The following is a 14,822-nucleotide window of genomic DNA, read 5'->3' as shown; positions in this document are numbered from 1 at the left end:
TCATACCTGATCTTAGTGGGAAAGCTTTTTCTTACCATTAAGTATGCTGTTAGCTTTAATCTACTCATTTGCTTGTCAGGAATTTCTTTTTGTAAATGATATGAGGTTGGTACCTATATTTTTTTCCTTGAATGGATAACCACTTAATCCATCACTAGTTTCTGAACAATTCGTCCATTTCTTAGGCTTTGAAATACAGTATTCTCTTCATCATGTATTAAATTCATTCATATACTTGGGTGTGTTTCTGAACTCCATTCCATTCTATTGATCTATTAATTCCCATGTCAACATCACACTATTTAAATTATTTTTGTTTTACAACGTTTTGAGGCCTGGTAACGCACGCGCTACCTCTTCATCTTTTGTTTCTGCCATTTTCTTAGCCTTTCTTGCACTTTCATTCTTCCGTAGGAATTATAGAATCAGCTTGAATTTGTATATTATTTTGAACTTTTCGATTATATAGAAGGCATAGGGTTCACTTATCCAATTTTTTGTTTATCTTTTCATCAAAAAAAGAAAGTTTTAGCTTTGGTCTTTCCCTTTTTTTTTTTGCTAATAGTTATTCCTAGGTACTTGTATTATTGTGAGCTGCTTTTTCTGTTGCACTTTCTAATAGGTTATTTCTGGTGTACAGAAAAGCTATAGCTTTTTAAAATGTATTATTATAAAAGAAAACATGTATACAAGGAGTACATGAACCATAAATGGATTGCTTAGTGAATTATTGTAAAGCAAATTGAATATTGCCAGCTCTCCAGAAGTTCTCGTTATTCCCTTTCCTTTTCAAAAACCCATCCCTCAATCATAAAATTTAAGTAAAAACCTGCCTTTTATTATAATAATTTCTTGGCTTTGTCTTATAGTTCTTAACACTCAAGTATGTATCCCTAATGACTAGTTTTGCCAGGTTTTTAAACTTCATAGAAATAAATTCACTCAGTGTGTATTTCTTTGTGTCCAGCTTCTTTTTTTCAACCCTTTCTTCATGTTGTTACATGTTGTTGCATGTAGTGGTCGCTCTTTCTTTTTCATAGCTGTATAGTATTCCATTAAATAAATATGCCTTAATTTATCCATTCTTCTGTTGATGGGCACTTGGATTGTTTCTAGTTTTATTACCAACAGCTGCTCTGACCATTCTCAGACATATATCCTAATGTACATGGCATATATTTCTGTAGGGTTTTCTTCATTTGGGTTTCTCCAGAAATAGACTCTGAACCAAGGATTCTAGTACAGGTCATTTATCTGAAAGGTGATCCCAGAAAGCACTGGTAGAGGAGAGGGGAAGTAAGACCAAGAAGGGAAGAAACAAAGTAAGCATTGTTTTATCAAGCACATTCCCACAGAGGGCAACTGGAGCTTAATCCTGCTGAGTAACTCTCTGTGTGTTCATAGAAAACATGCCTCAGGGTTCTTGCACCTGGAAAACAAGGGTGTTGGGGCATTTATCTGGCAGCACTCATCAGAACCTCCTGGGAGGGGGGCATTGATTCCCCAGCCCTTCTGGCATGACCTGTGTATGGACAGAGCAGGGTCTAAAAACCAGAGAAAGCCATTAGGCTAAGAGATAAAGGTGCTGGCAATTGGGAGTTGGGCTGGCATTAACTACTATGGTGACAGCCAAGGGAGTGTGCCAGTACATGATAGCATCTATAACAAGACAGTCTATGTAGGAGGCAGAATTTCCGGGTCATAGGGCATGCATATATTCAATCTTATGAGATACTGCCAAATAGTTTCCTAAACCGCTGTACCAATTTACGCTCCCACCAACAACGTAAGAGTTCCCATAGCTTTGCCAGCACTTGGTATTGAGAGACTTTTACATTTAAGCCATTTTGTTGGATGTGTAATGTTGTTTTTAATTTGTAATTTCTGGATTACTAATAATTCTTTGCATAATTACTGGGAATTTGGATTTCTTCTTCTGTGAGGGCCTGTTCAAGTCTTTGCCTGTTTTCATATTGAGATGGCTGACGTTTTCTTATTGCTTTCCAAGAGATTTTATGTATTCTGGATTTGGGCCCTTTGCCTATCTTACGTGTTGCAAATATCCATGGCTCTCTTTTTATTCTTCCTCTCTCTCTCTTTGTTCTTTTACTCTCTTATTCATGTCTTTTGATATGCAAAGTTCTTAATTTTAATATGCTCTAATTTGTATATCTTTTTCCTTTGGGTTAGTACTTTTTGAGTCTTAAGAAATCTTTCTCATGATTATGAAGATAGGGCCCCATATTACCTTCTATAAGCTTTATTGTGTTGCCATTAACATGAAGGCCTGTGATCCATGTGGAACTTATTTTTTGTGTACAACAGGAAGGTAGGGGTTAAGACTGAAGCCCTGCCCCGATGCCTATCCAGTTACCCCAGTTCCTTTACTGGAAAGAACACACTTTCTTCATGTTCTGCAGTGCCACTCTCATTAAATGACACTTGTCATTAAATCGAGTGTCATTAAATCTTGTCATTAAATCAAGTGTCCATATGCGTGTGGATCTGTTTGTGGGTTTTGTCTTCTGTTCTAGTGGTCTAGTTATTTGTCCTTATCCCAGTACTACATCATGATAGTCTTATTAAAGGTCTTGCTGGTTGATACAGCAAGTCTTCCTATCTTTTTCTTTTTATCAAGAATAGCTTGACTACTCTTTGATTTTTTGCATTCTCATAAAGACTTTAGAATCAGCTTGTCAAATCCCCAAAACTGAAAGGCAAGAAAGGAGAAAAGGAGGAATGGAGAGAAATTTGCTGGGACTTTCATTAGAGATTTGATTGGATCTATGGATCAACATGGAGAGAATTAAATTCTTTATAATATTGAGTATTCCAATCCCTTTATTTAGATATTTTTTAATTTCTCCAACAAAGTTTATAGTTTTCTCTGTCAAAATATTGCAAACCTATTGTTAGATTTATTTCTATATACTTGATGTTTTGATCCTATCATAAGTGGTATCTTTTTATTTTCTGTTTGTTGTGCTATAGAGGATTTTTGTCTGCTGATACTGAGTCTAGGAACCTTGCTAAATTCTCATATTAATTCTAATAGTTTATCTGTTTATTATCTTGGATTTTCTATGTATAAATAATCAATATTGGTTTTTATATGTTAATCTTGTAACTGACCACCTTCCTGAATTATCTTACTGGTTCTAGCAATTTCAGTATTGAAGCTCTTGGGTATTCTAGGTTTAAAAAAATCATATTAACTTATAATTAGCATTCTGTTTCTGCCTGGAGAGGCAGCATAGGGTAGCTGTTAGGTACAAGGAGTCTGGAATCAGACCACCTGACTTTGCATCCCTGCTCCATTACTCACTCTGTAACCTTAAGTAATTTGCTTAATCTTCCGTGACTTAGTATCATTAATTGCAAACTACCTCACAGGTTGATTGTAAAAATTAAATGAGTTAATACCTATCAAATAATGCCTATCAAATAATGAGCACTCAGATTATGTCGACTTTCGTCATTGAATAACTAGTATCATTCCTGTCTAAATATTCACTTCTTTGTTTTTTCTTACCTTCATTGCATTGACCACTTTCTCAGCACAATATTGGAGAGTAGTGGTGCTCTCAGGCCTCACCTGAACACTCTGAAGCATTTCCTTCTAGGTTTTTTTCTTGTTGTTGGCATAGTTGTTTTCTTTTTCATCTGTTTGACATATATGGAATCATTTTTAACTTTGACTTATGAATCTGGTGTTTCACTCTGAAAGAGGGAGCTACTTCTCCAGAGGAATTTTTTTTTTAAACCACGTACTTCACATAATGATGAAAAACATTAATAATGAAATTATTTGTAAACATTACTGAGATCCTGTTACAAAAGGAGGCATCGACCATTCTATTTGCCTGCAGAGTCATTGCTGCAACCTTTCCAAAGAGGTGATGTCCGTTAATGTAATGATATTTCTTTGGATGTTTGGGGTGAGTTCAGGGGTATTCGGAGCCACATGGGGCCGTTGGCCAGTTCCTTTTTTAGGACAGTACAACATTCTTGAGCTTTTAATTCTGATTGTATACCCAATAAGCTAGAGTGGTCTTCAGTTATTTTTCTTTTCATAAAGAGTCTGTAGACACGCTTTTCTGAGTCAGTATGTGCCTGAGAATAACTCCGTATAGGCAAGACCACCTGAACGACAGAAATGCTAGCTGCACCGTCCGTGTTGCTCTGGGTTTCCTCCAATGCGGTGTGTTTCTCATCCTCCTGCAAGTTTTTATCTTTCTCATCGCATCTTACTGTTTTTTATTACATACTGTTACTTACAGAGTTCTGTTTTCTTCATCATTTTCTGTTTCTGTTTCATAGAAACCATCTCCTTTGGCATCATACTGAAATACCACATGATTCCCTAAAATATTCTTTAAGTTTCTGTAAGATATTTTCAGAAGAATTTCCTCTGATTCATTCTCGAAGGAGAAAAACCCGGTCAGGCCCGATGTGGTTAACAGAAATGGTGTGTGTTTCCCTGACGACTTCCTTTCTGGGGGTCCGTGCACTCATCCTCTGAGACCTGCCCTGAATCACCCACTGGTACATCTAACCCAGCTCCTTACGTCTGACCAGCTTTCTTTTCATTGGGCCCTGCCGGCCTGACGTGGATTCAGCTCTGGTTGCTGACGAGCCGGTCAAATGGCGTATGTGCATCCGTCCCCGTACCCTGTACCCCAGTCCCCACATCCCCACATCCCCACATCCTGCACACCTCCTCTTCTCCTGTGTTCGCCTAGAGCGCTCGTCGGAAACTCAGCCTTCCACGCTCTGACCTACCGCTGCTGGTGTTTCTCTTCCATCCCCCACCCCCAATTTTTTTTTTCCTAATTGTTTTCTGAGAGTTGCAGTTCTCAGTTAGTAGGTGAAGGGAGTGGAAAGCCCTCTGGCTGCTTCAGAAGACACCAAGACAAGTGCTGGCTGCTTAATTTGAATTCCTGAACAGCTAGAGGGAGCAGGTATTATGATGTTTTTTTTTCAATTCAGATCTTATTTTTCAACCTAGTTCCATTGGCCTTGTGTTGAGGTGAAAATTCCTCAGAGATGGCCTCACACAGGTTGACTGCAGTCCTGGCTTTCAGTTTGGGGGGTTTTATCTCCTACTCTAGGCTTTTGAGGTGATTTTAGTGGAAAGTTAGGAGCGGCTACACTGACTCCCTTAGCCATTTTAAGCCAGACGTTTCTATCCAGAACTAAGTATTTGTTTTAGCAACTCGCGACTTGCTAGATAGCTTGCAGGAATGCAGCTGGGCCCCAGAATGAAAGATCTTTCCTTGCCAGCCTTTGTCATAGGCAGAATTAATAACCAGAAATTGACATTTCAAAGGCTGAGTGCCCCGAAAAGACTTACTGTGATAGTCACCTGGGAAATAAAAGTCCTGCTGGAGTAGAAGTGAGAGATCTGGGTTCTCAGGGCTCGGCACCGACTAGCTGTGGTCAGTCTTGGGCTACTCATGGCACCTCTAAGGGCCTCAAACTCCTCTGTCCAGGATAAAGGGTGGGGCCACATGGTCTGAAGTCCTGCCGTTCTGGGACTCGGTGGTTTTACCAGCTGTCGTGGAACATCTGCTGTTAGAAACTTGTCCCTTCTGCACTCAGAGCTTCTGCTGAAAGGGAAGCAGAGGCCGAAGGCACGTCCGCACTGGGTGTGCACCGTCCACACTGGGTGTGCACCATCGAGCTACTGGCGGGGGGGAGCCTCCTGGGGAGGGGCAGCGGCACGAGCGCCGGGCTGCAGGAGGTGCTGAGGGCTGGTGCCCTCCTTTGGAAGATTCACCTTCTGGGGCCACTTGGGCCTCTTTCTGGCTCTACCTCTACCTACAAAAGTTGTCAGGCATCCAAGGACCCCCATGTCCTGAGTCCCCTTCAGTGTCTTTGTATTGAAGGTAAAAATAAAGACAGGAAATAAAACCTGTTTTCTTCAGAGTGTCTTTGAGGCGCGGGAACTGAGCACGGTGGCTTGCCGGCTCCCTTTCATTTGACAATAAATGGACATCGGGGAGTTGCTCTAACATTTGTCATTATCACCCTCCCCAAACCCAAGCCAAGGCAGGGGCAGGCTATAGAGAAGCAGAGATTTATCATTTATCATCCACATTTCCAGATGAGAAGAGGGTACTGCAGGATACCCAGATGAGCAGAAATTTGCCCCACGTCAGAAGTGAAGTCGGAGGTGTGGCTCAGGCACTCAGGGGCGATTCCAAGCCTCCTGGGGCTGCTGACATCTCTGCACTTTGGACATGACCCCTTCCAGCGTCTCCTGAATGAGGAGTGGCTGTGCGCGCTCACGTATGCACGGCCCCCATGCTCTCTCGATTCTTCTCCCTCCTCTCTCCTTTCTCTCTCTCCCCTTCCCCCCTACTTCCCCATCCCCAGCTCATAGTTGCTCTAAGAAGCCAGGCAGCAGCTCTCTCCCTGCCACGTCGTCCTTCAACCTGGAGTGCCTGGGCTGTCCAGGAAAATTTGCCAAATGGTTTAGCGGATTTTCTCGCCAGGGTTTTGTCTGTACTCACAGTTCGAAGGGAAAGAAGGAAGGATAAAACCCAACAACCAAGAATGACTCCAAGTCCATTTGCGTGGTGCTTCCTCCCTGTCTCTCCTCTTGGCCTCTCAAATGGATGTGGGTCTGGATGTCACTGGCCCCGCTGCCTGAGTGGGTTGGCATCTGATCCGTGAGGAAAGCCAGCTCCCCACCTGGAGACAGAGCCATTAAGTTTCCCGTCTGATTCAGGCCAGGGACGTTTGCAGAAATCAGAGTGAAGTTAGAGTTTAGCTCTCAGGGGCCAAGTTCACTGTACTGGCTCCATAGTAATATGGACCAAGGTCAGGAATCAGAGGGAGGCAGGGAAAACTGCAAAGCATTTAACTGCAAACTATTTATAGTTTCCAAGTTTTAGACAGCACAAGATAGTTAAACGATTTAAAAAGATCATGTCCCTTGCAGCCCCTTCCCCTCCATCAAGCCCTCCCACCTCACAGGTAGGGAATCAGGGCCCCTGCCACCCCTGGCCCTCAGGGACTAAAGCTTAGAGCTGGAGCCCTCAGTCTTGTGTGTCAGACCCTCCTCTCCCTGCCCTGGTAGCCATGTGCCAGCACCTAGTCCTTTGCTGCCCGAGAAGCCTGCATTGCTGAGACTTACCAGCACTGATGGCTTTCGGAACATTCAATATGTATTCTCAGAGTATGTAACTCCCCTATATGCTGCTTCCCTATTTGAATGCAGGGGATCCTGTTACTGTTTTCAAAGCTCTTCGATATGAAGATTAGTTCCAAAGGCAGGGGACCCTCCTGGACACCGTCACCTTTTCCTTGGGCTTGCTCACCTGTCAGTACCAAAGGGCCACTTCTTCAGAGCAGGAAAGTAAAGGGAGTTTATTTCCTTCTTCTTACCTGCACTCCATAGGTTTCTCTGACTGACTTATTTCACTTAGCATAATACTCTAACGCCAGCCATGTCATTACAAATGGCAAAATTTCATTCTTTTTTATGGCTGAGTAGTATTCCATTGTATAGATATACTACATCTTCTTGATCCATTCATCAGTCAGTGGACACTTGGGCTGTTTCCATATGGCTGTTGCAGATAATGCTGCTATTATAAACATTGGGCTGCGTGTATCCTTTTGAATGAGTATTTTTGTAGCCTCTGGGGAAATAGCTAGTAGTGCAATTGGTAGCTCGTAGGGTAGTTCTATTTTCAACTTTTTGAGGAATCTCCATACTGTTCTCCAGAGTGGCTGCACCAGTTTGCTTTCCCACCAGCAGCATAAGAGGGTTCCCCTTTCTCCGCATCCTCGCCAACACTCATTGTTCCTTGTGCTGTTGATTTTAGCCATCCTGACAGGTGTGAGGCGATCGCTCACTGTGGTTTTGATTTGCATTTCCCTGATGATCAGTGATGTGGGGCATCTTTTCATGTGTCTGATTTCACTCATATGTGGAATTTAAGAAACAAAACAAAAGAGCAAAGGGACAAAAAGGGAGAGAGAAGCAAACCAAGAAACAGACTCTTAACTACAGAGATGGTCACCAGAGGGGAGGTGGGTGGGGGTTAAAGAGGTGAAGGGGATGAAGGAGAGCTCTGGTCGTGATGAGCACAGTGTGACGTATGGAAGTGCTGAATCACTATACTGTACACTGGAAACTAATAGTATACTGTATGTTAACTAACTGGAATTCAAATGAAAACTTAAAAAGAAAAACCCATAGGTTTCTTGGAACAAGGGTGGAGCTAAAAACATGAATTTACGTTTGTAATTAGTTTTTCCAGTACAACCCAGCTGATCTTTCCAGCACAGCTCCAGCCTGGTGTGTGTGTGCCTTCCTTGCTAGACAGAGTCACTCTCCCACCCTGCACAAGCCCTTGTAAGCCGGCAGCTTGAGGCTCTCCAACTGAGAGCTGGCACTGATTCTCCTTAGCATATCTTCCAAACTCGTATACTCGGAGGTCAAGTGACCGCTGACAAGTGCACACCTCCATGACTTCCTCTCCCACCCCCACCCTGCACCCTGGCAAGATCACATTGAACTATTCAGGGAAAGTATTTACTGAATGCAAGGAGAATATGGCCCTTCTGCATTATTTATTAGGGGCTAGCAATACCCATCATATGTAGAATGTATTTGGACGTAAATTAGTGATGTTAGGAAACACCAGTGGTCCCAAGCCTATTAGGGTCTCTGACACATACATGCAAACACATCACGGTTTTACCTTTTCTGTGAGGCTGATTATTGGCTATGAGACAACTTCACAATGAAAACAAATCTCCTTAACCTTTTATTTGCCACTAGCCCTCTGGGCAGGTCATCTACCATTGAGTAAGCCTTGGAAAACCATTTCAAATTGTGAATTTTTCTTATTTTTTTAAAGATTTATTTATGTTTGAGAGAGAGCGCATGGGGAGGGGAGGGGCAGAGGGAGAGAGAGTCTTCAGCAGACTCTCTGCGCTGAGCACAGAGCCCCATGTGGGGCTCGATCTCACAACCCTGAGATCATGATCTGAGTCGAAATCAAGAGTTGGACACTTAACTGACTGCGCTACCCAGGCACCCGTAACCTTAGCTTCTTATCACCTTTTTCCTTCTTTTTCTATGAAGGGAAAAAGACTATTTACATTTACTAAGCACCTACTATGTGCCAAGGGCTACAGCTGGCCTCCGTTTTTAAAATTTTTTTTTATTTATTAGAGAGAGAGCAGAGCGAAAGAGAGAGAGCACAAGCTGGGGGGAGGAGCAGAGGGAAAAGCAGACTCTACTGAGCAGGGAGCCCCACTCAGGGCTCGATCCCAGGATGCCAGGATCATGACCTGAGCCGAAGGCAGATGCTTAACTGACCGAGCCACCCAGGTGCCCCACAGCTGGCCTCTTGATGTCCGGAGTGGTGGGCGTTCGTATCCCCATTTTACAGATGAGGTAGATGAGGGAACTGAGGCTCAAGGTCACGCAGCTGATAACCAGGTCTCGGTGTCAAGCGGAGACTTTTTATCGGACATTTGACTTTCCCTGGGCAGGAAGGCAAAGGTTTTCCTTGGCTTCTGTATCTATCACCACAACAATGCTACATAACACAGAACCGCAAAACCAGTAGCGGAAAGCCATAACCATTTGTTTTTGCTCTGGAGTCTGTGGGTCAGCTGGGCAGTTCTGCTGCTCCAGGGCCACGCTTGGGTGGTCTCGGCTGGACTCACTCATGCGCCTACAGTCAGCTGCCGGGGCCACGAGGCCCACTGACCCAGGCTGGCTTGGGCTTGTCACGTGGCCACCAGGCAGCGCTCCAAGAGCATGAACAAAGCACATGGTTCCTTGAGGCCTGGGCTCAGAACTGCCCACTGTCAATTCTGCCACATTTGTTTGGCTAAAGCAAATCATCTGGCCAGCCCAGATCCCCAGCAAAGGCAAGCAGATGCCATCTCGTGCTGGGAGGAGCTACAGAGTCACGTTGCAGGGGGTACAGATATTGGGAAGGGAAGAATTGGGGCCAATTTTGCAATTAGTCTGCCTCAGTTCCCGCCATGGGGCTGCTCTGCCCCCTTGGGGGCACCTGCTTCCTGTAAGCCTCCGCTCCCCCGTCAAAGCCTGCTCTAGGAGCCTCTCCTCATTCACACGAAGGGACAGGACGGCTGCTGTGGAGAATTTAAAATGACTCTTTTCCCAAGGGGAAGGAGGGCAGTCAGTCTGGCAGGGGCTAAGTCTTCAACCCATCTGATTAAGCTAAAGCAGGCACCCTCAGCATGAGCCAATGCGCAGAGGGGAGTCTGGGGGTGTGGGGGCAGCAGGCCTTCCAGGGATCTTGGAAACCACACAGATGGATCCTTCCCTGCCTACACCTGAGATTGGTGCTTCTTGCGGATTCCCCTTTGGCATTGGCTCCCCCTTGCCCAGCCCCAAGCATCATGCTTTGCTGGTGGAGCCAGGACTCCCCTCCTCTTCAGGAACTCTGCTCACCTTCCTACCGGCCTCTGCAAGGACCTCTCTGGCCCGTGTTCTTGTGGTTTCCAGGGGGGAGGGTTGGAAGGACAAGTCATTTCCGCAGGACTCCAGGGTCAACCTGGCCTACACAGGAAGTTGGAGGGGCGGGAGGTGCTGAGTCAGGTGGAGTGGAGGAGGGAAAGCCAGGGCTGGGGCAGAGGTGGGAAGAGCTGCTGGATTCCTGGAGGACAGGGAGAGGCCTGAAAGCTCATGAAAAAGAAACAACACACTGAGAACAACACACTGGTTTTAAAATCCAGTCTGAAAGATCAGAGATAAGAGGAGAAGCCAGGGGAGGACGATGTTGGCACACCCAGGCCATGCTTGCCCTGCTAACTCACTCAGTGCCTGCCCTTCCACCTTCCTCCAGCATATAACTCATGAGCGCCCCCTAGGATCCTTGCGAGGTTGTCCCAGAGCTCAAACCCTGAAGCTTCTTGCCTTGGGGGGGGGAAAGAAGCTCCTGATTCCACTTTCCACTAGGTAGGTGGCATAAGTACCCCAAAAGAGGCACCTGCCCAGTGTGGGACTTTCCAGACAGAACAGATTGTGTATATTAACACAATTGTATATTAAGCTTACAGGTAACAGCCAATATTTCTGTAATTCTCTGCCCGCCAGAGGAGAGATGAACAGGTGTCACTGAGAAAGACAGCATCTGCCTTTGGTTTGGGACAACCAGTGAAATGGTACTAGATAGAGGGAGAGGCCCATGAAGGCAAATCCATCACCAAGGTGGGAAGGCCCTGGGAAGCCCTGTCCGGCCCAATGAGCACTAGGGAGAGGAAGGCACTGGGAGGCCCGGCGATCACACCCAGGTCACATAGCTGGGCTGTGCACTTAGGTCAGTGGGAACTGCCAGGCCCTGATCCATGTCAGCCTCTTCCTCAGTCAGTTGTTCAAGAAAAATAAAACTACAAAGTCTTTCGTTTCAAGTCTTAGGAGGAGAACTCATTTCTGTGAGACATTTTCCTTTCCTGTCAGTTGAGGCCGTTATGCCCCAGCCCAAAGGACCTTCCAGCAGTAACTCTGCAGCAAACCGTCGGGCTGAGTTCTCCGAAAACAAGTGGGAGTGTTTCAGCCCAAACAGGAGAGCTTGTCCAACAGGGGCCTGAATTCACGGGAACCCCCCCGCCCCGCTCCCCGCCAAGTGTGAGAAGCTTCGGGGCCAGAGCAGGGGGGTGCCGAGGAGCTGACCCACTGACCCGGTGTTGGCTTCCTCTTACTTCATGGCTTCCCCGGGCACTAGGGAGACTGGGAAGGGGTCTCTGGGTCTATGTCCTCGCTCCAGTGCGAGATGTCACCGTAAGCATGTCCCTGAACCTTCACCGACTGTGCGATGAGAACCTACATCACTACCCACATTCCCGAGATGTTATGGGAAGAAGGCTGTGATGGGGTTCAGCCTCCGGCGTCGGCTCCGGCTCAGCTCGCTGGGCCAGACAAGAGCCCTCTCGTTCTACGACTCAGTGATGAGGATGCAGCTGTGGTGCGAGGTGGGCGGGCGCCTTGCCTGGCTGAAGCCCCTGCACCTGTGGGACCAGGTAGCAAGGGGAAGTGTGGTTCCAGGTTGACCGCGGCCTGTATCTGCCTCACAGAACCAACTAGTTCCGGTCCCCGTTCCTCTCTACACCCTCCCACACTCACGGCTGAGGTCACGCACCTGGGACACCACCCCCGACCCCGGGAAGACCAAAAGAGAAAACAAGGCAGGAGGCAAGCCAATGTTTGTAGAGGATATTTGCCCAGATTTTGTTATCAGGAGATTGCCATGTACCACTGTTTACGCAGAATCCTCCCGATGAAGGCTTGGCACCGGATGTCCCACGAGGCTGGGGTGGGGACAATAGTCTGGGACCTGAAGTGTAGGCAGGCACGCTGGTTCCCACGTCTCAGGAGGGGTCAAGGAGGTTTGTAAAAACACAGATTCTAGAACCCTGCCCCATATGGGTGAAAAGCAGAATCTCTGGGTGGTGGTGGGGGAGCCCCAGAGGCTGCCCTGCAAACAGATCCCCTCTGATGTGCCAATGGCGTGGGTGCTGTTTCTGTAGACGAGAAAGATAGAGAGAGGGAAGGACTGGATTCTTAGCCTAGGTCTGAAGCGGACTTGGAATGGGAGCTCAGGTCAATGGCTTACCCTGTCTAGGTCTCAATTTATTTCATTTTTTAAAAAGATTTTATTTATGTATTTGAGAAAGAGAGATTGAGAGAACAAGTCGGAGGAGGGGGAGAGGGAGAAGCAGATGCCCCACTGAGCAGGGAGACTTCACAGGGACTCAATCCCAGGACGCCCGGGATCATGACCTGAGCCAAAGACAGACGCTTAATGGACTGAGCCGCCCAGGCACCCCTCGATTTATTTCATTTTAAAATAAAAATAATTCTGCCAGCTTACCTACCTCAGGATTCCTGGGGAAATGCAGTGAGAGGGAAGCTGGGGAGGGAGCACCTGTCCATGCTCTCTTGGACCTCTGCAGGTCAGCACCGTCACTTCCATGGGATGAGGAACACGGGCTCTGAGGCGTGAAGCCCATCTGCCGAGGTCCCAAGGCCCTGTGGGAGAAGCAGCCGGGCTGTGAATCGAGGCTTGCCTGGCTCTGAGCTTTCCTTTCCCTCAGGGTGCTCCTCTGAGATTTCAGAAGTCGGGGTCCTGCTTGGGAGCCAGCTGAGGTGAGCGGACCAGCTGCATTTGCATCTCCCGGGAGCTCGTGAGAAATGCAGGTTCTCAGGCTGCACCCCAGGCTGCCTGCCCCGGAGTCTGCATTTGAACAAGCTCTCTGGGTTGAGAAGCACAACTGAGGAAGACTGGAGATTGGACAAGAGAGAGTGTGAAGATAAGGGTGTGGTAAACGTACAGAACCCAACATAGATGGAAGACCCCGGCAGGGATGAGCAAGGAGGCTGCCTTTAGGGGGACGCGCCTGTGAGGAGTGAACAGCTGTGCGGCATCTCGGCCTTTCTGCCGGAGCTGCCGTTGCCCGGGAAGTACGCCTTCTCTGAGGAAGTCCGACCCTCCCAGAGAATGGGTTTTCAGGTGGAAACAAATTGCTTTCATCGGTGTATTTTGGGGTGTGTGTGTGTGCATATTTAATTTCAAAGGTACTATGATTACTTTTATCTTTAAAAAGAAAGAAGGAAGAAAATCAGGTAGAAAGCATTTAGCAAAGCGAAGTGTCTTCACTTCTCCTGTATTTCAGGAGTGACTCCTTTACGGCGAGAGCGCCCACCGGGGAGAAGGGCCGGTTAGGTGGGGGGACTTCGGCGTCCACAAGATCTTCTCTGTGCATGCTGGTCCTCAGGTTGAATTGTAAGACCCGTCAGGTGAAAGGCTATCCCCCGATACTCCAACGGTAGCGGCTCCCCTGCACAAGATGCTCCCTGCAGAAGGCCACGCCCCGACCCAGGGCTCGGACGCGAAACTGGCAAACCAGGGCTTTGAGAAGTGTGCGAAGACATCCAGGCAACGCCCAGGCTGCTCGCCCTGGGGGACTGTCAGTCTAGCACAAAGGAATTCCCAACCCGGGCCCAGAACGTCCGGTAGGGTGTGATCCCGGAAAGAGCGTCTCTGCTGCCTCCTTGCCTTTCTCGGGTTAGGTCTGTCGATGCCGCACCCCTGGGCGGGCTGAGCTTTCTTTCCAGTGACTTGAACAGGTGTTCTCATGTTTACAATCCTGATTTGTATGCGCCGTGTTATTTCACCCTTCCGAGTCTCTTTTCTGAGACCCGCGTCAGTCTATGAAGTGTACAGACCCCCTGAGAGAGTCCAGGCATCACGTGACCTCGGCATCCCAAGTATTCCATTATGTCCACGGCTCCCAAACGAGCCAGTGGGGAATATTACATAGACCTGCTCCCTGCCTTCTGGGAACTTGTCGGGTAAGGCGGAGGTAGTGACGCATACATTACTGTCCTGCTTAGGTCGGGCTGCTTCTGCCACCGTCAGTCCCCGTCCTCTTATATGGGCTTCACTGCAAACTACCCAAACTGGAGTTGGCTAAACCAACTTCTTTCAGCCTTTCCCTCCTCGTTTTGTTTTTCCTTAATTTTTCAAAAGTCAAAGTCTGGAAGGAGGGGATTTGGGTTGGGATGATACCATCATTCTGTCACTTCTAATTTCATTCTGTTAACAATTTTTTGAATCACATGGGTAGAAGTTTTGACTTTGAAAAAATTATGCACTTTTAAGTTTTGGCTTCAGAAAGTCATTTCAGCTCAGCTGTAAACACTTCTAGAAGCTGAATATGAAAGAGAGGGACTGTCTGCCCAGGCTCCCGCTGGGGACCTGGAGTCATCACTCCCTTCACGGTGCCTGATTTCAGAGATGAAGAATTTTAAGGGTGTGCTGGGA

General features: G+C 46.9%; 1 protein-coding gene across 1 annotated transcript in view; it reads left to right on the top strand.

Moving 5' to 3' along the window:
* Positions 1-14,822, top strand: part of ONECUT2 (one cut homeobox 2) — a 57,724-nt gene that overhangs the window by 27,797 nt on the left and 15,105 nt on the right. The window lies entirely within an intron of this gene.

This window comes from Ursus americanus, chromosome 19, assembly GCF_024610735.1.
Source record: "Ursus americanus isolate L20-20 chromosome 19, mUrsAme1.1.p, whole genome shotgun sequence".
Classification (NCBI taxonomy): Eukaryota; Metazoa; Chordata; class Mammalia; order Carnivora; family Ursidae; genus Ursus; species Ursus americanus.
Note: the sequence above shows the minus strand (reverse complement) of the source record. Positions and strands in the feature narration are given on the sequence as shown.